Source organism: Oncorhynchus clarkii, chromosome 19 (assembly GCF_045791955.1).
Source record: "Oncorhynchus clarkii lewisi isolate Uvic-CL-2024 chromosome 19, UVic_Ocla_1.0, whole genome shotgun sequence".
Lineage (NCBI taxonomy): Eukaryota > Metazoa > Chordata > Actinopteri > Salmoniformes > Salmonidae > Oncorhynchus > Oncorhynchus clarkii.
The window spans coordinates 28773758-28793115 of record NC_092165.1 but is presented as its reverse complement, the minus strand read 5'-3'; the positions used below and the strand labels follow the sequence as shown (position 1 = coordinate 28793115).

Genomic DNA, 19358 nt, shown 5'->3' with positions numbered 1-19358 from the left:
GTCATACAGTACACGCTTTTAGTTGTTGTTGTCCTAGACTACCTGGCTAAAATGCTTACATTCATTATTAGCCTGGTTCTGTATGAAATGCAGGCACATTATAGGACACAAGCCATTTATCATTATTTATTCATTTTTAATTGCTGCGACCAAATCATGTGCTGGTGCCATCAACTGAAAAAGCCCCAGTGGAAAAAGTTGGTTGTCTTCCTGCAGGGTTCTACACCAACACCAGCCAAATCAAGTGTCTCTCTCCCCCTCCCACCCCTCTCCCTCATTCCCACAGGCCCAGCGCTGGTCACATGACCCCGGATGCTAGGAGAATAGATAACCTTTGTCCCTCCATCCGTGGATCTGCCCCCCCTTCTCCACATGCCAGTCACATTCCTATCTACGTAGTTAGTCCAACTCCGAGCTGGACAAACACAAACCTCAGGCCATGCACTAACGGGCTGTGCGTCACAGACACTTAGTCTACTGTTTTAAGAACAAAATAGACATGCTGACGAGAAAACGATTAACAATATGTACAACAAGCACTGAAGATCCCCATTAGTAACACCAAGTCCACAAAGAACACCCTAACCGCAAAGCAGCCTGTAGTACTCCTGTGTGTTGGCTGGTTGGACACAATTAAATCTGCTATGTCATCCTAACCTCCGGGCCCCTACTTGTCTCACACAACCCCCCCTACTCTTTCTTTACTCCCCCTTTTTTCGTCTGGGCGCCCCCTCTCTGCATTGGCTTCTCTGTTGTGTGGAGATTACTGTGCTGCAAAAGTCCCAGACACGTCTCCATGACAACAGCTTTGTCAGCGGGCGGGAGGTCTCCACTCCACAGCCCTGAAAAATAAGGAGGCAAAACACAAAGACAAACACACACACAAGAAGGGGGCGGACTGTCAAATAAGGAAGAGGAGAAACATAGGGTCCTATGTCCTTACCCAAATGTTGGTTGGTTAGTTGGTGCTCTAGAGTAGTAGATCAGCTGAGGGCTCTCCTCTCTGTATATAACCTCCAGGTAGTGGGTCTTCTCCCAGGCTGTGGATCAGTGGCTATCCCCCTCCTAGGATCAACAGGCAGGCACTCAGTCAGCTAGCGCAGTCAGGGGGAACTGAGAGGACCAGGGAAGGGAGGTGGCAGGGGGGGTTGGGAGCACTGGTGTGTTTCGATTCCTCAAGGTATTATCTGCTGGAACTGTGAAGGTATTTTTTTTATTATTGTAGAAGGTAGTAGTATGGGGAATCTACTTATGAAGATATACTGTTGAAGTCGGAAGTGTACATACACCTTAACCAAATACATTTAAACTCAGTTTTTCACAATTCCTGACATTTATAGTTTGTTAACAAGAAATGTGTGGAGTGGTTGAAAAACAAGTTAATGACTCCAACCTAAGTGTATGTAAACTTCCGACTTCAACAGTGTGTAGGAAGTTGCCCGAGGGAGAAAATATGACCCACTTCTGAGATGTCACTCAACTGCTGAAATCAAGAGTTGGGAAGAACATAACACAGGCGCACGAGCGTACACACACGCGCACCGCCCCCGCGCTGGGGCCTGTGCTGTCTCAGAGGTCAAATCGTCCTTGTGACAGTAGAAAATAACCATGATGCAAATTGTAAAAATGCAAAACAGCCTAGGAACACCATTCCTGAGCAAAACATAAGGGACCTATTGTTAGGGTGTGTGTGATCACAGTGTAAACGTAAAACCTTACTACATTTGAAGAGTGAAGGAGAGGGTTAGATAAAGGGCGCCCGTCCTGTTTGATATCGGAAGAGCAGGAGTGTACACAACAATCATACACAATTTAAGTTAAATGTAACAATTTCTACTAGATAGCCCACACTCACCTGCACAAAGTATGGTAAACAAACACCCATAAAAGACTGGATGCAGTCAAATGTTGGTAAGAGGGTGGCACTAGCCATCCCATGGTTGTGGGTTTAATGTATGGCCTATCAGATACATACACGCACCCAATTCATTGAAATCATGCAAAATTGCTTTTCCAAAAGACACAGAAAAATAACAATTGTCAGTTCATAAATTCATATGACTCAGACAGTGCATTCGGAGGGTATTCAAACCCCTTCACTTTTTCCACTGTTAAGTTATAGCCTTATTCTAAAATTGTTTCAATTGATCCCCCCCCCCAACAATCTACACACAATACCGCATAATGACAAAGCAAAAACAGGTTGACATTTTTGCAAAGAAATTTACTAATGAGATGCTATTGAGCCCACACTACTACACTGTCTGAGCCAAGGATTACATGCTTTCTGGTAAGTTTTGATTACAATACTGGGTCGGATGAATACATTTTATATGACATACATGATTTTTTTGTTAACTTGTAAAAAGTAGCCTACAGCAAAGTGTGTTTAAAACATTAACTTGTCAACCATTTCTGCTAGTTAGTTTTTGCTACCATGTGGGTTTTAGCTTGCTTGTGCCTGCTAACTGAGGAGTGTTAATTCACCTGTTTCCATACATGTTTCATTTTAAAACATTTATCTTACGAATGAGTTGTTTAATCTCACTGCTTAACTTTTTTGGGACAGGGGGCAGTATTTTCACTTTTGGATGAATAGCGTGCCCAAACTGAACTGCCTCCTACTCTGTCCCAGATGCTAATATATGCATATTATTATTAGTATTGGATAGAAAACACACTGAAGTTTCTAAAACTGTTTGAATGATGTCTGAGTATAACAGAACTCATATGGCAGACAAAATTCTGAGAAGAAATCCAAACAGGAAGTGAGAAATCGATTTTCAAAACATTGCCTATTCAAATCCCTGATAGTTATGGATGTGCTAGCACTTCCTAGGGCTTCCACTAGATGTCACCGCCTTTAGATCCTAGTTTTAGGATTCTACTATAAAAGGAGGGGCTCATAGGAGCTCTTTTCGTGAGTGGTCTGGCAGAGAGCCTCGGTCTCATGATGCACGCTCCCGACAGAGTATGCTCTCGTTCCAGTGCTTTTCTTCAGACAATGAAATTCTCCAGTTGGAACCTTATGATTTAAGTTAAAAACATCCTAAAGATTGATTGCAAACATCATTTGACTTGTTTCTACGACCTGTAACGGAACTTTTTGAGTTTCTGTCTGGAGGAAGTGCTCGCTCCTCATGAAGACGGATTACTGGGCTGAACACGCTAACAACAAGTGGCTAAATGATGGTCTTTATGGAACTTTATGGAACAAATCAGTCATTTATTGTCGAACTGGGATTCCTGGAAGTGCCTTCTGATGAAGATCAAAGGTAAGTGAATATTTAGTGTTTTTACTAACTAATGTTGATGCCAAAATGGCGGCTATTTCTTTGGCTGAATTGGGTACTGAGCGCCGTAAAGTTTTTGGGAAATCTGACACAGTGGTTGCATAGAGGATAAGTCTCTTTAATTCTGTTAATAACACTTGCATCTTTTATCAATGTTATTTATGAGTATATCTGCAAAATCACCAGATGTTTTGGAATGAAAACATTACTGCACATAACACGCCAATGTAAACTGAGATTTTTGGATATAAATATGCACATTATCGAACAAAACATACACATATTTTGTAACATGATGTCCTATGAGTGTCATCTGATGAAGAACAAAGGTTAGTGATTAATTTTATCTATATTTCTGCTTTTTGTGACTCCTATCTTTGGCTGGAAAAATGGCTGTGTGTTTTTGTGACTTGGCTCTGACCTAACATAATCATATGTTATGCTTTCGCTGTAAATCATTTTCGAAACCAGAAACCATGGGTAGATTAACAAGATGTTTATCTTTAATTTGCTGTATTGGACTTGTTAATGTGTGAAAGTTACATATTTCTAAAAAATATTTTTGAATTTCGTGGGGTTCCGCTAGCAGAACGCCTTTCCTAGACAGGTTAACCATTTATCTGTACATGGAATTGTATTTGTTGTTATTTTACTATTTTTTCCAATCTTTACAGGAAAATGCCACGGGAACCATCTGATGTGTGGAAACATTTCACTGGAGCTAATGTAGAAGGAAAAGCTGTGTACATTTGTAAATACTGTGCCAAATCTTATTTTATTTATTTAACTAGGCAAGTCAGTTAAGAACAAATACTTATTTACAATGACAGCCTAGGAACAGTAGATTAACTACCTTGTTCAGGGGCAGAACACCGCATTTTTATTTACCTCGTCAGCTCGGGGATTCAATCTAGCAACCTTTCGGTTACTGGACCAACCCCAAATATGTGAAGAATGCAACAAAGATGTAGAATCATCTGGCCAAGTGCATAAAGTTCCCTCAGCGCTGACAACAAGCGACCTCCGACAAAAGTCCCTCTACTTCTATTAGAGGTGAAAATGATGAATCAGACACCTTATCGATAGCAACAGCTCAAAGTCCTCCTGGAATCAGAAGTTTTTTTTGAGTCAATGGAGGTACGTAGCTAAGGTGTTATGCAACTGGTTCACCTCTGATGCTCACAGGCAATGTGTATTGGAAGAGATTTCTGAATGTTCTTCGCCCAGCATAAACCCCTCCAACCAGACATGCTGTATCTACTAATTTGCTGAATGCAGAGTTCAACAGCATTCAAGTGAAGGTCAAGCAAAATATAGAGAAAGCAGACTATTGCAATAATCTCTGATGGGCGGTCAAATGTTTGTGGGCAAGGAATAATTAACTACATTATCTCCACCCCTCAACCAGTATTCTACAAGAGCACAGACACAAGGGACAAGACACACCGGTCTCTACATTGCAGATGAGCTGAAGGCAGTCATCAATGACCTTGGACCAATGAAGGTATTTGTACTGCTGACAGACTGCTGCGAATATGAAGGCTGCTTGGTCTAAAGTGGAGGAGTCCTACTCTCACATCACACCAATTGGCTGTGCTGCTCATGCATTGAATCTGCTCCTCAAGGACATCATGGCATTGAAAACAATGGGTACACTCTACAAGAGAGGCAAGGAAATGGCTAGGCATGTGAAGGGCCATCAAGTTATAGCAGCAATCTACCTCGCCAAGCAAAGTGAGAAGAATAAGAGCACCACATTGAACCGGCCCAGCAACACCCGTTGGGGTGGTGTTGTCATCATGTTTGACAGTCTCCTGGAGGGGAAGGAGTCTCTCCAAGAAATTGCCATATCACAGTCTGCCGATTTGGACAGCCTAATCAAGAGGATCCTCCTGGATGATGCATTTTGGGAGAGAGTGGTAAGCAGCCAGAAACTCCTGAAACCTACAGCGGTAGCCATTGCACGGATTGAGGGTGAAAATGCCATCCTGTCTGATGTTCAGACTCTGCTTGCAGATGTTAGAGAATAAACCTGTACTGCCCTGCCCACTTCACTGGTGCTCCAAGCAGAGGAAACTGCAGTTCTGAAATAAAATCAAAAAGCGTTAAGACTTCTGCCTGAATCCCATACACGCCGCAGCGTACTTTTTGGACCCCAAATATGCTGGCAAGAGCATCCTGTCTGGTGCAGAGGGCAACAAGGCCTACGGTGTCATCACTACCGTGTCTCGCCACCTTGGCCTGGATGAAGGCAAGGTTCTAGGCAGTCTGGCAAAGTACACTTCCAAGCAAGGGCTTTGGGATGGAGATGCAATATGGCAGTCGTGCCAACATATCTCATCAGCCACCTGGTGGAAGGGACTTTGTGGATCTGAGGTTCTTTCCCCTGTTGCCTCCATCCTCCTCCAAATTCCACCAACATCAGCTGCCTCAGAGCGCAACTGGTCCTTGTTTGGGAACACACACACCAAAGCATGCAACAGGCTGACCAATACAAGAGTTGGAAGAAATGGTGTCCACCCGGGCAAATTTGAGGCTTTTTGAGCCTGACAACGAGCCATCCTCAACAAGGTTGGAAAGTGACAGTGAAGATGAGGCCTCCGAGTCTGATGTTCAAGAGGTGGATATTGAGGAGATCCAGGGAGAATACATGGAAGTCAACCAAAGCTTCAGTTTCTAGACAATCATTTTACAGATGTATGATGAAAACGTTTTTGGGAGATGCGATGGACCGTTGGGGATCAATCAATATTCCCTTTTGTTGTTCAGTGAAATCATCCCATGTGAAGAGTCAACTCATTTAATTAAAGTTAAATTCATAACTAAACAGTTTTTAAAATGTCTATTGGAAGGATTTAATAATTTGCAATTATGTATATTTATGACAAGGTAAAAGGTTTATGTTTCTGTCTCCATATATGGTAAATATACAAATGCAAAAAGATCTACATTTAAATGGTATTAATCTTAATTTGCATATATTCCCGTTAATTCCCACAGAAAGTTTCCACCTTTGAATATTCCCCAAAATGTGCAACCCTAATGACGCCACAAGCTTGACACACCTGTATTTGCGGAGGCTTCTCCCATTCTTCAAATGGAGATCCTCTGAGGTTGGATGGTTTGGATGGTGAGTGTCGCTGCACAGCTATTTTCAGAGATGTTTGATCAGGTTCAAGCCCGGGCTCTGGCTGGGCCACTCAAGGACATTCAGGGACTTGTCCTGAAGCCACTTCTGCATTGTCTTGGCTGTGTGCTTAGAGTTGTTGTCCTGTTGGAAGGTGAAGCTTCACCCCAGTCTGAGTGCTCTGGAGCAGGTTTTCATCAAGGATTTCTCTGTACTTTGCGCCATTTATCTTTCCCTCGATCCTGACTAGTCTCCCAGTCCCTGCGGCTGAAAAACACCCCTACAGCATGATGCTGCCACCACCATGCTTCCCCGTAGGGATGGTATTGGCCAGGTGATAAACGGTGCCTGGTTTCCTCCAAATGTGATGCTAGGCATTCAGGGCCAAGAATCTTGTTTCTCTTGGTCAGAGTCCTTTAGGCGCCTTTTAGCAAACTCCACACAGACTGTCATGTGCCTTTTACTGAGGAGTGCCATCTGTCTGGCCACTCAACCATAAAGGCCTGATTGGTTGAGTGCTGCAGAGATGGTTGTAACTGCAGAGATGGTTGTCACATCTCCACAGAGGAACTCTGGAGCTCTGTCAGACTGACCATCGGGTTCTTGGTCACCTCCCTTCTCCCCTGATTGCTCAGTTTGGCCAGCTCTAGGAAGAGTCGAACTTCCATTTAAAAATGGAGGCCACTGTTCTTGGGGACCGTTGGGGCAGCAGAGATTTTTTGGTACCCTTCCCCAGATCTGTGCCCCAACACAATCCTGTCTCAGAGCTCTACAGACAATTCTTTCAAACTCATGGCTTGGTTTTTGCTCTGACATGCACTGTCAACTGTGGGACCTTACATAGACAGGTGTGTGCATTTCCAAAATCATTTGAATTTACCAGAGGTGGACTCCAATCAAGATGTAGAAACATCACAAGGATGAACAATAGAAACAGGATGCACAAGCTCAATTTCGAGTCTCATTGCAAAGGTTCTGAATACTTATGCAAATAAGTGTATTTTTAAATTTGTATTAAATTGCAAAAACTTCACAAAACCTGTTTTCGCTTTGTCATTATGGGTTATTGTGTGCAGATGGATAAAAATAAATTCTCATCAATTTTAGTACAAGGCTGTAACAAATTATTTCCAAATGGACTGGATAACTGTCAAACCGCACTACTGAAAATATGCAGATGTTTTTTAGTGCAGAAAAAGTAACAAAATAATCTCTCTGGGTGATGTGGAAGTGAAGCAGCCCATTTGTCCTTGGAAACACACACAGGAGCAGAGCAGACGCTTTGAATGAATAATGTAGTTTCAGTGAGTGACGTAGGTTTAGGCTAGATAAGAAACTGTTACAGTAGCACTCACTAGATGAGTTGGAGCGTGAGGATAAATGCACACAATCCTCTCGTAGCAGAAAATTTATTTTTATGGCCTTGAGTATTCTATTCTCCCCTTTTTGTACTACAGGAGCAGAACAGATAACACTATGTAGAGAAAGGCTGATGGCTTCCCATACATTGAAAGTGTCAGACAATTTACATTTCAAACGTTTTTGTGTGTGCATTTGTGTATTCACTATAGAATTGTAACTGGTTGTCTAAAACCTTCCTAACTTTCAATAAGGACTGGCTTCCTCCCTTTCCAAATAACAGCTGTAGCATGCTTGTAATATGGTGTGGTGAGTATGCATTTGTTTAAGGGATAGTGTGGGACTGATGGAAAGTAAGGTCTGACTGAATTTAAATCTAGTTCGGTCATCTTCTTGAAAAGGTATAGATTTAACCCTGCTGATTTATTTATAATTCTCACCAACACCAAAAAAGGTGTCATAATCTACACATCCATTCACACACAGATGGCATCACACACTGCATTAAGATCTTGAGCTAATCTCGTCTGGCAGGATCATCCCCTCCCCGTAGAGGAGTCATGCCCACGAGGCAGGTTAAAACACACTGTGCCCTTGATGTGGACCATCTGTTGCTTGTGGTGCTTAGCCAAGCAACCTGGTATAGTCAGTGGTCACCCTCCTGGTATGGCTGGGCGATATAGCCTAATAATCATATTTAATGTTTTCAAATTTATGGGCGACACACAATATACACTGAGTGTACAAAACATTAAAACACCTTTATAATATTGAGTTGCCCCCCATTTTTGCCCTCAGAACAGCCTCAATTGATCAAGGCATGGACTCCACCAGGTGTCGAAAGCGGTCCACAAGGATGCCGGGATTCATGGATGCCAAAGGAAGCCAGGCTTCCCCCCAAATATGTAATAAAAAAGAATACATTCAAATAAAAATGTTATTCTATTGGCAAGAGGCTGAATGTATCTAACTGGAGAAAGAATCAAAACAAGTGAAACAGTGCCTCTGTTTGTACCCCATTTGATGCTGTCTAGTCAAAAAGTATGACATTGCTGCCACCCATAGCATTGAACACAATGGATGCCAGTGAGCAGTTGGCCTCTCCTGATAAAAGAATAAAAAAGAGAAAAAAAATTATAAAATAAAAGCCCAATCAGCGTTGACCTAAACTGAGTGAGCTCAACTGTGAATGGTCCTGGCGCAACAAAGTAGTGTCAGAATTGTTGCATCTCGTTGTTTTGTTGTCCTCCGGTGGGTAGCTAGCTAAAATAGCCCCTTTCCTAAATTAGCCATGGATGATAGGGATTTGGACTTGTGGTTTTACTTAATTATCCATACTGGCCAATGAATATAATGGCTATTCTGATCCAACCATAAATTCATACACTGTGCCCATGGCCTGAGAGGATGAAAGTTCAAGATATAGCAGGCTAGTGTTAACTAGATAACGTTGCCCATGAAAGAAAGTTAAGCTAGCGAGCAAGCATTTTAGCCAGGTAGCCTAGACGAACAAAAAAAAACAGTTCATACACAGTTTCGTCAGCAAGAAAGAGGATGGCATTGATGTTTGTTCCTCTACAAGTATGGTGAGTCTACATGTTTTTCCACTAGCACAAATGCACACAAATCAGAACCATGGACAGCCACATCATTTTTAGCTAATGTTGGACTAAATTGTTTTCGGTATCTTTTAGTTATCACTGTATTAGACTAAGCATATGTGATTTGATAGTGAAAGCAGCTCTTGTTTTCTTTACAACTTGAGGTAACTCTCCGTGGTTCTAAATCAAAAGATGTTTAGTAGTCCGAAAACATTAGCTGGCTTGACCATGCTGTAGGTCACGTAACTGTTTGCTACATGCAATATGCTTTGTGGACAGAGGTTGCTCTCCGGTTTTGTGATGAAACAAAAGGTGTGGTAGAATTTATTCTGCCACTGTCTTGTTGTCTCAGCCATAGGCCTAGACGTCATGGTTGCAAGGCATATGAACTAACAGGTTATAGAGCAAACAATGCAATTATCTGGCTTGGTTTGCCCAGTGATTTTACCCACACACACCGCACAAACCGTTGAGCCTGGCACCTACTTACCCTGTTTAAAGTTACTTAAATATTTTGTCTTGCCCATTCACCCTCAATAGCACACATATTCAATCCATGTCTCAAGGTTTAAAAATCCTTCTATAACCTGTCTCCTCCCCTTCATCTAAACTAATTGAAGTGGATATAAAAAGTGACATCAATAAGGGATCAAAGCATTCATCTGGTCAGTCTATAACATGGAAAGAGCAGGTGTTCATAATGTTTTGCATACTATATATTAGTGATGCAGCGATATGACATTGGCCGATAATGATTTCCAATATTTTCCTTGCCAAAAAAAACATTGCCGATAAGCGATATTTAAAATTTTAGCAGCATTTTAAGCATTCTATTACAGTTAAATAGTTCACACACACAGCAGTCTAAGTCAATGCATCTCTGCGCAAGAGGCGTAACAGACCTGGTTTGAACCCAGGCTGTATTCCGTGATTGGGACCCCCATAGGGAGGCGCACAATTGACCGATCGTCGTATGGGCCGCCATTGTAAATAAGGATATGTTCTTAACTGACTTGCCTAGTTAAATAAAGGTTACAGACACAGACCAAAAAGTTGTTGGCATTTACATACAGTGGGGAAAAAAAGTATTTAGTCAGCCACCAATTGTGCAAGTTCTCCCACTTAAAAAGATGACGCCTGTAATTTTCATCATAGGTACACTTCAACTAAGACAGACAAAATGAAGAAAAAAAATCCAGAAAATCACATTGTAGGATTTTTAATGAATTTATTTGCAAATTATGGTGGAAAATAAGTATTTCGTCAATAACGAAAGTTTCTCAATACTTTGTTATATACCCTTTGTTGGCAATGACAGAGGTCAAACGTTTTCTGTAAGTCTTCACAAGGTTTTCACACACTGTTGCTGGTATTTTGGCCCATTCCTCCATGCAGATCTCCTCTGGAGCAGTGATGTTTTGAGGCTGTTGCTGGGCAACACGGACTTTCAACTCCCTCCAAAGATTTTCTATGGGGTTGAGATCTGGAGACTGGCTAGGCCACTCCAGGACCTTGAAATGCTTCTTACGAAGCCACTCCTTCGTTGCCCGGGCGGTGTGTTTGGGATCATTGTCATGCTGAAAGACCCTGCCACGTTTCATCAGCAATGCCCTTGCAGATGGAAGGTGGTTTTCACTCAAGAGCTCACGATACATGGCCCCATTCATTCTTTCCTTTACACAGATCAGTTGTCCTGGTCCCTTTGCAGAAAAACAGCCCCTCTCTGCAGGTCATTCACTAGGTCCCCCCGTGTGGTTCTGGGATTTTTGCTCACCGTTCTTGTGATCATTTTGACCCCACGGGGTGAGATCTTGCATGGAGCTCCAGATCGAGGGAGATTATCAGTGGTCTTGTATGTCTTTCATTTCCTAATAATTGCTCCCACAGTTGATTTCTTCAAACCAAGCTGCTTACCTATTGCAGATTTAGTCTTCCCAGCCTGGTGCAGGTCTACAAATTTTTTTTTCTGGTGTCCTTTGACAGCTCTTTGGTCTTGGCCATAGTGGAGTTGGTAGTGTGACTGTTTGAGGTTGTGAACAGGTGTCTGTTATACTGATAAGTTCAAACAGGTGCCATTAATACAGGTAACGAGTGGAGGACAGAGGATCCTCTTAAAGAAGAAGTTACAGGTATGTGAGACCCAGAAATCTTGCTTGTTTGTAGGTGACCAAATACTTATTTTCCACCATAATTTGCAAATAAATTCATTCAAAATCCTACAATGTGATTTTCTGGAATTTTTTTCCTCATTTTGTCTGTCATAGTTGAAGTTTACCTATGATGAAAATTACAGGCCTCTCATCTTTTTAAGTGGGAGAACTTGCACAATTGGTGGCTGACTAAATACTTTTTTGCCCCACTGTATGTCCCCATTACCAGTAAAACAATCAAAACCTATTTCTTTCACTTACTTGCTGTGCCGTTTTGTTCATTTGTTCAGTCGTTTCATTTCATTCTTTTAGTAGCTATAGTTAGCTAGCTAACTATTAGAGGTCGGCCGAGTTCAAGTTCTCATAAATCGGTAATCGGCATTTTTGGACACCGATTAATGGCCGATTACATTGCACCTGTTATGCGAGTGCAGCAAGGAGCCAAGGTACGATGCTAGCTAGCATTAAACTTATAAAAATCAATCTTAACATAATCACTAGTTAACTACACATGGATGATGATATTGCTAGTTTATCTAGCTTGTCCTGCGTTGCATATAATCGATGCGGTGCCTGTTAAGTTATCATTGGATCACAGCCAACTCCGCAAGCGCATTCGCAAAAAAGCACTGTCGTTGCACCAATGTGTACCTATCCATAAACATCAACGCCTTACTTAAAATACACAAGTATATATTTTTTTAAGCCTGCATATTTAGTTAATATAGAAGGCTAACATTAATTTATTTTAACTAGGAAAATTGTGTCACTTCTCTTGCGTTCTGTGCAAGCAGAGTCAGGGTATATGCAGCAGTTTGGGCTGCCAGGCTCGTTGCGAACTGTGTGTAGACCATTCCTTCCTAACAAACACTAATTTACCAGAATTGTACATAATTATGACATAACATTGAAGGTTGTGCAATGTAACAGCAATATTTAGACTTATGGATGCCACCGGTTAGATAAAATAAGGAACAATGCCTTATTTCACTGAAAGAATAAACGTTTTGTTTTCGAAATGATAGTTTCCAGATTTTACCATATGAATGACCTAAGGCTCGTATTTCTGTGTGCTTATTATAGTATAATTAAGTCTATGGTTTGATACAGCAGTCTGACAGAGCAGTGGTATGCAGCAGCAGGCTCGTAAGCATTCATTCAAACAGCACTTTCCTGCATTTGCCAGCAGCTCTTCACTGTGCTTCAAGCATTGCGCTGTTTATGACTTCAAGCCTATCAACTCCCGAGAATAGGCTGGCAATACTATGGTACCTATAAGAACATCCAATAGTCAAAAGGTAAATGAAATACAAATGGTAGAGAGAGAAATAGTCCTATACCTACAACCTAAAACTTCTTACCTGGGAATATTGAAGACTCATGTTAAAAGGAACCACCAGCTTTCATATGTTCTGAGCAAGGAACTTAAACGTTAGCACATATTGCACTTTTACTTTCTTCTCCAACACTTTGTTTTTGCATTATTTAAACCAAATTGAACATGTTTCATTATTTATTTATTATTCATTATTGATGTATTATATATTAAGTTAAAATAAGTGTTAATTCAGTATTGTTGTAATTTTCATTATTACAAATATACATAAAAAATAGGCATCAGCTTTTTTTGGTTTTCCAATAAATCGGTATCGCCGTTAAAATCATAATCGGTCGACCTCTAACTATATAGCTAGGCGTTATCTAAATAACCCTAATTTATAAGATAGTTCTTATTTGATTAATGGTCTGACCCATCTATGTGAAGCTAGCCACAATAAGGATTAGCCACAAGAGTGGACTTTGCAGTTAGCCTTCAAAATCAAAGTATGGCATAATTCTACTATTTGTATTAATTTGCATCACTGTCAATTACATACTTTTATTTTGAAGGCTAACCGCAAAGTCCACTATTGTGCCTAATCCTGATTGGTACTAGCTTCACAACTCCTAACCCGGTCCAGTCGAGTCTCTCTAGCCAGATGAAGCTAGCTGGCTGCTTATAACGTTAGCTTTTGGAAACAGGGTTAAGAAGCTGGCTAGCTATTTATTTTCATGAACTGAAGTTCAATTTCAATAGGCGAACAACAAGTGGCAACCTTGCTAATACTTACTCACAAGGAATCCTAAATCATTGCTAAGAATAATGAAAATGACTGCGGTTTCTACTGGTCATTGTTTTCAGGCTGGTTGTATTGGTGCTAGCTAGGTACCAAGATAAAGCTAGCTACCCCAGAAGTTGCAGTCAAATTTTTGCGCTTTATTATCAACTTATTGTAAACATATCGTTCGTGTCTGGGGTTTGCTTGCAGACTTTTGTACAGCTTTGACAGTGCTACTGTATCTTTTTTGACACACAAAGACCCAAACGGCATTCCATAGTATGCATGTCGTGAAGCAAATAGCAGTGACACTATTACTGTGTAACTCCGGTATTGCAAAATCTGAAAAAAAGCGCACTTGGTAGTGTGTACCGGCACTTGACTAGTCAGCAAAAGCCAACATCACCCACGACAGAGAACAGTTGATTGTCAAGGGCAATGAATTCCATTTGGCTTTCATGGATTTCACCTTTGAGTTCTCGCTGAAATGTTCTTACAAATGAATGCTTGACTGCTCGATCCACACAGCTGACATTGTGTGGGCTAGGTTAGGAATTCTGTGTTGCATGTGTAGCGCAAAAGTTATGTTGCGTTATTACGTCATGCATCTACTGTATATAGGTATGCACGGTAGCTTTGACATTGGTTTTTAACGTCGGCGTTAAACTAGACATCGGGCCAATATGTTGGCATTTGAAGCTAATAACGTCCGATTCTGATATGTTCACCGATATATCGTGCATCCCTACTATATATACACAAAAGTATGAGGACATTACTTCAAATTAGTGGATTCGGCTATTTCAGCCACACTCGCTGACAGGTGTATAAAATCAAGCACACATCGATGCAATCTTCATAGACAAACATCGGCAGTAGAATGGCATTACCGAAGAGCTCAGTGACTTTCAATGTGGCACCGTCATAGGATGCCACCTTAATCAAATTTCTGCCCTGCTGGAGTTGCCCCGGTCAAACGTGTTATCTGGAGTGATGAATCACGCTTCACAATCTGGCAGTCCGATGGACAAATCTGGGTTTGGAGGATGCCAGGAGAAATGCACTGTGTAACAAAATGTCATGTTTGGTGGAGCAGGAATAATGAGCTGGGGCTGTTTTCCATGGTTCGGGCTAGGTCCCTTAGTTCCAGTGAAGGGAAATCTTAACGCTACAGCATACAACAATATTCTAGACGATTCTATGCCTACAACTTTGTGGCAACATTTGGCTAAGGCCCTTTCCTGTTTCAGCAGGACAATGCTCCGTGCCCAAAGCGAAGTCCATACAGAAATGGTTTGTCGAGATCGGTGTGGAAGAACTTGACTGTCCTGTACAGAGCCTCGACCTCAACCCCATCGAACACCTTTGGGATGAATTGGACCGCCAACTGAGAGCCAGGCCTAATCGCCGATCAGCGCACAACCTTACTAATGCTTGTGGATGAATGGAAGTCCCCACAACAATGTGCCAACATCTAGTGAAAGTCTTACCAGAAGAGTGGATGCTTTTATAGCAGCAAAGGGGGGGACCAACTCCATATTAATGCCCATGATTTTGGAATGAGATGTTAGAAGAGCAGGTATCCACATACTTTTGGTAATGTAGTGTATAAGCCTTCCACAACCATAAGACCCACTTATGAAGTAGTTATTTTATCAAAATAGTTTAACCTGCTTTTTTTGCAATAATCACTGATCTGGCTTTTAAGTTTGTCAATTAAAATCCCCTTGTTACAAATGTAATCAGAACCATGCATAATGCACATTCACTAATAATGACTAACTTGACATTAGACAATTAACACCAGTCTCATAAACACTCAAGCACAAGCCCATGTGCTCATGAGTAGCCAACTAATCTTTATATTTCAAGTTTAGCCAACTTGGATCTATTTGCTTGCAATAAGAGAGGGGAAACGGTTGAATTGTTATGAACACACACTTGTCTGTCTCCAACTGTTTGAACAGCATGCTAGCCTGTCCACTTGGTTCAGGTGTTGAAATCAAGTGGCCTACCTTATTTCTCAGAATGAGAACAAGTTGCCAATTCCTTGAAGAACTGTGTTTCATGCTTATTGTACATTTATAAAAACACAGACTAGTCTTTGGCTAAAATGTTACTAGAGGTAACATACGTGGTACTGCAATGCACAGCACAGAAGGAGTGAAGGAGACAAGAACAGAAAGACAACACGAGAACAAGCGGACATAAACACTGAAGAAAAAAAAAGTGATTCTTGCGATACAAGCAATTTGGAATATCGTGCCAAACACACTCAAATTCAATATATTGCCCAGCCCTACCTCCTGGTCTTCTCAACCTCAGACACTAGGCTACCTAAACCAACCAACCAAGGTCAGTTAGGCTACATACTCCAGTATAAATAATAATAATGGGCCTGGTAGAGGTTGCAGTAAACTACAGAAAAAGCTACCTTCCTCAACAGCTTATTACATGTAATGAAATGTATTTTATAAACCTCTACCATCAGCAGACATCACTAAGTGCTTTACAGCTACCCGGCCTAACCCCAGAGCAAGCAGCAGCATTTAAAGCAGGGATCATCAAATATATTCAACTGTTGTACGATTTTCTCGTGAGCGGATGGTCGGGGGCCGGAACATAATTACAAATCTTTTGTAGACCACAATTTGACTGCAAGAATCCCAAACAAAAATAATTTGACAAAAACATGATAATTTCAAACCTTGTTTACATTTCTATATAATCATGTCTCTATTATGTGTAGGAATACTTGGGAACAGATTTCCAAAATTAAAATAACTGGTGTTTTTACAGTCTTACATCCAACAATTATTTTATTTATTTTTTTAGACTTGTTTTTCTCAGAAAACTTGGGGGCCAAATAAAACCACCCAAGGGCCGCCAGTTGGGGAAACCTGATTTATAGTTTAGCATGTGACAGTTAAGGTAGTTGGAACAGGTTCATTGCCTGTGGGTAAGGGAGGAGCGGAAGGGCAGTGTGTGTGTGTGCGCGAGGGTGTGTGTGTGTGTGTGTGTGTGTACACACTGTGCAGGTGTTTTGTGTTTTTAGGGAGAGGCTAGCAGCAGGTGCAGTGAGCCAGCCCAAGGTTGCCCTAGGCTGTGGGTGTGACTTTACTTTCTGGTTCAAAGCAGAGTGAGAGTGGGAGGAACAAATCTACAGGCCCCAACTGACTGAGTCAACAAGAGCAATGAGTATAGAGTGTCTCTCTCTGATGTCATCTCGCCCACCGGCACTCACAGCGGTCTGTGAAACACACTCAGTCCTTACACAACACATACCCTCTCATTAACCAGTATGCACACACAGGCTAAAATAGTGGGTAGCCTCTGACCATTAAATCGCATATCACCATTTAGGACAGTACGGCTCGCATAAGTGCTAGTATTGCATACAGTTTAAAACATACTTGAGGAAGGAGACACTCGTCACACCTAAACAAATAACAATTTGACCACCATCTTCTAGCCAAACATACCACTTCTTCTCTAGGTTACATCAGATTTGGTGACATCGTGGTGGTGTGTGAGGTGAGGACAGCCACACAGGGTCCTGACCTGAAGTAGGTGTCGACTCTACACCTAGGCTACAGGACAAACCTGGGGTGTGTTCATTGTGTCTTGCAAAGGAAACCATTTACCAGTTAAGAACCAAGCGGAAGCAAACAGCACAAACAGAACAAAACGGGGAGGGACCTACCTGAATTTGTCCAACAGAAACACCCGTTTCCATTGCAAAATGTTTTCGATTTAGAGTAAACTTTTTTCAACAAAATCGGTGTAATGAATACACCCCTGCTATACTGTGGGCATGAAGCAGATCGTCCTGGGAGTGGCACAGCAGTGACTGCACACACTGCTGTACAGCACCCCACAACAGCAGCTGAAGCATGCCATTACCCAATCAGAGTCTCCTAAAGGGTGGTGTCTGTCTTCCTGGCTCACTTTAGATGAGCCTTCTGAGACTACAGTAAAGAATGGAAGTCTAAGCATCCCCTCATCCAGCCTACTGCCCTAAGCCAAGACCCCATATCAACACTGGGCAGAGCCTAACATTCCGCTAAATATATTTGCATTCCCAAATGGTGCTTTTATACTCACTTCTTGGCTCATATTAAAAGGAGAGAAATCAACTAGGCCTATTAACTTTCTTCTGATACCATGTAATCAGAGAATGCTAAGTCCCCATTACACCTCAGCTGCGGGCCAGTGTATCCTCTCAGCCCGTCACTGTGGAGAAGAAACAGACCAGGATTTTTATCTTCTCCAGAACTCTCATTCCACATTCCAACACAGAATATTGAACATTTCAGGGAAGGGGAAGAGAGTGATGTACCGTACCACCTCGTACCAGGAAGGGGGTAGAGAGAGGGGGTGGAGAGAAGGGAAGTGTGATGGTGGGGAGAGAAATAAAAGGGGGTAATACAAAAACCTTTAGTCCATATAAGATCATGGCATTTACAGTAACATTTTGATAACATGTTGCAGAAGTACACTTATCAGCTATCACTCTTCCTACGGGCAACATTCTGGCAGTTGCAACTAGAGGTCGACCGATTTTGATTTTTCAACGCTGATACCGACTATTAGAGGACCAAAAACAGCAGATACCGATTAAAATCGGCCATTTAATTTTTTAAAATATTTGTAATAATGATAATTACAACAATACTGAATGAACACTTATTTTAACTTTATATAATACATCAATAAAATCAATTTAGCCTCAAATAAATAATGAAACCTGTTCAATTTGGTTTAAATAATGCAAAACCAAAGTGTTGGAGAAGTAAAAGTGCAATAAAGCTAACGTTTAAGTTCCTTGCTCAGAACATATGAAATCTGGTGGTTCCTTTTAACAGGAGTCTTCAATATTCCCAGGTAAGAAGTTTTAGGTTGTCGTTATTATAGGAATTATAGGACTCTCTCTCTATACCATTTGTATTTCATATACCTTTGACTATTGGATGTTCTTATAGGCACTTTAGTATTGCCAGTGTAACAGTAACGCTTCCATCCCTCTCCTCGCTCCTACCTGGGCTCGAACCAGGAACACAACGACAACAGCCACCCTCGAAGCAGCGTTACCCATGCAGAGCAAGGGGAACAACCACTCCAAGTCTCAGAGCGAGTGACTTTCAAAACGCTCTTAGCGCGCACCCCACTAGCTAGCTAGCCATTTCACGTCGGTTACACCAGCCTAATCTCGGGAGTTGATAGGCTTGAAGTCATAGACAGCTGCTGGCAAACGCAGGAAAGTGCTGTTTGAATGAATGCTTACGAGCCCGCTGGTGCCTACCATCGCTCAGTCAGACTGCTCTATCAAATCATAGACTTAGTTATAACATGATAACACACAGAAATACGAGTCGTAGGTAATTATGGCCGAATCCGGAAACGATCTCGAAAACAAGACGTTTATTCTTATCTAACGGGTGGCATCCATAAGTCTAAATATTCCAGTTACATTGCACAACCTTCAATATTATGTCATAATTACGTAAAATTCTGGCAAATTAGGCACCCAAACTGTTGCATATACACTGAGTCTGTGTGCAATGAACACAAGAGAAATAACAATTTCACCTGGTTAATATGGCCTGCTAACCTGGACTTCTTTTAGCTAAATATGCAGGTTTAAACATATATACTTCTGTGTATTGATTTTAAGAAAGGCATTGATGTCTATGGTTAGGTAGACATTGTAGCAACGATACGCACCGCAT

At 41.5% G+C, this 19358-nt stretch overlaps 1 protein-coding gene across 2 annotated transcripts in view; it reads right to left on the bottom strand.

Moving 5' to 3' along the window:
* Positions 1 to 19358, bottom strand: part of LOC139375012 (protein PALS1-like) — a 52591-nt gene that overhangs the window by 26601 nt on the left and 6632 nt on the right. Inside the window, exon 2 of one of the 2 annotated variants that reach the window (XM_071116371.1) lies at positions 944 to 1065. The exons of the other annotated variant lie outside the window; for it this stretch is intronic. The gene's annotated coding sequence lies outside the window, so the exon portion shown is untranslated. The remainder of the gene's footprint in view (positions 1 to 943; positions 1066 to 19358) is intronic. 2 annotated transcript variants of the gene reach the window in all.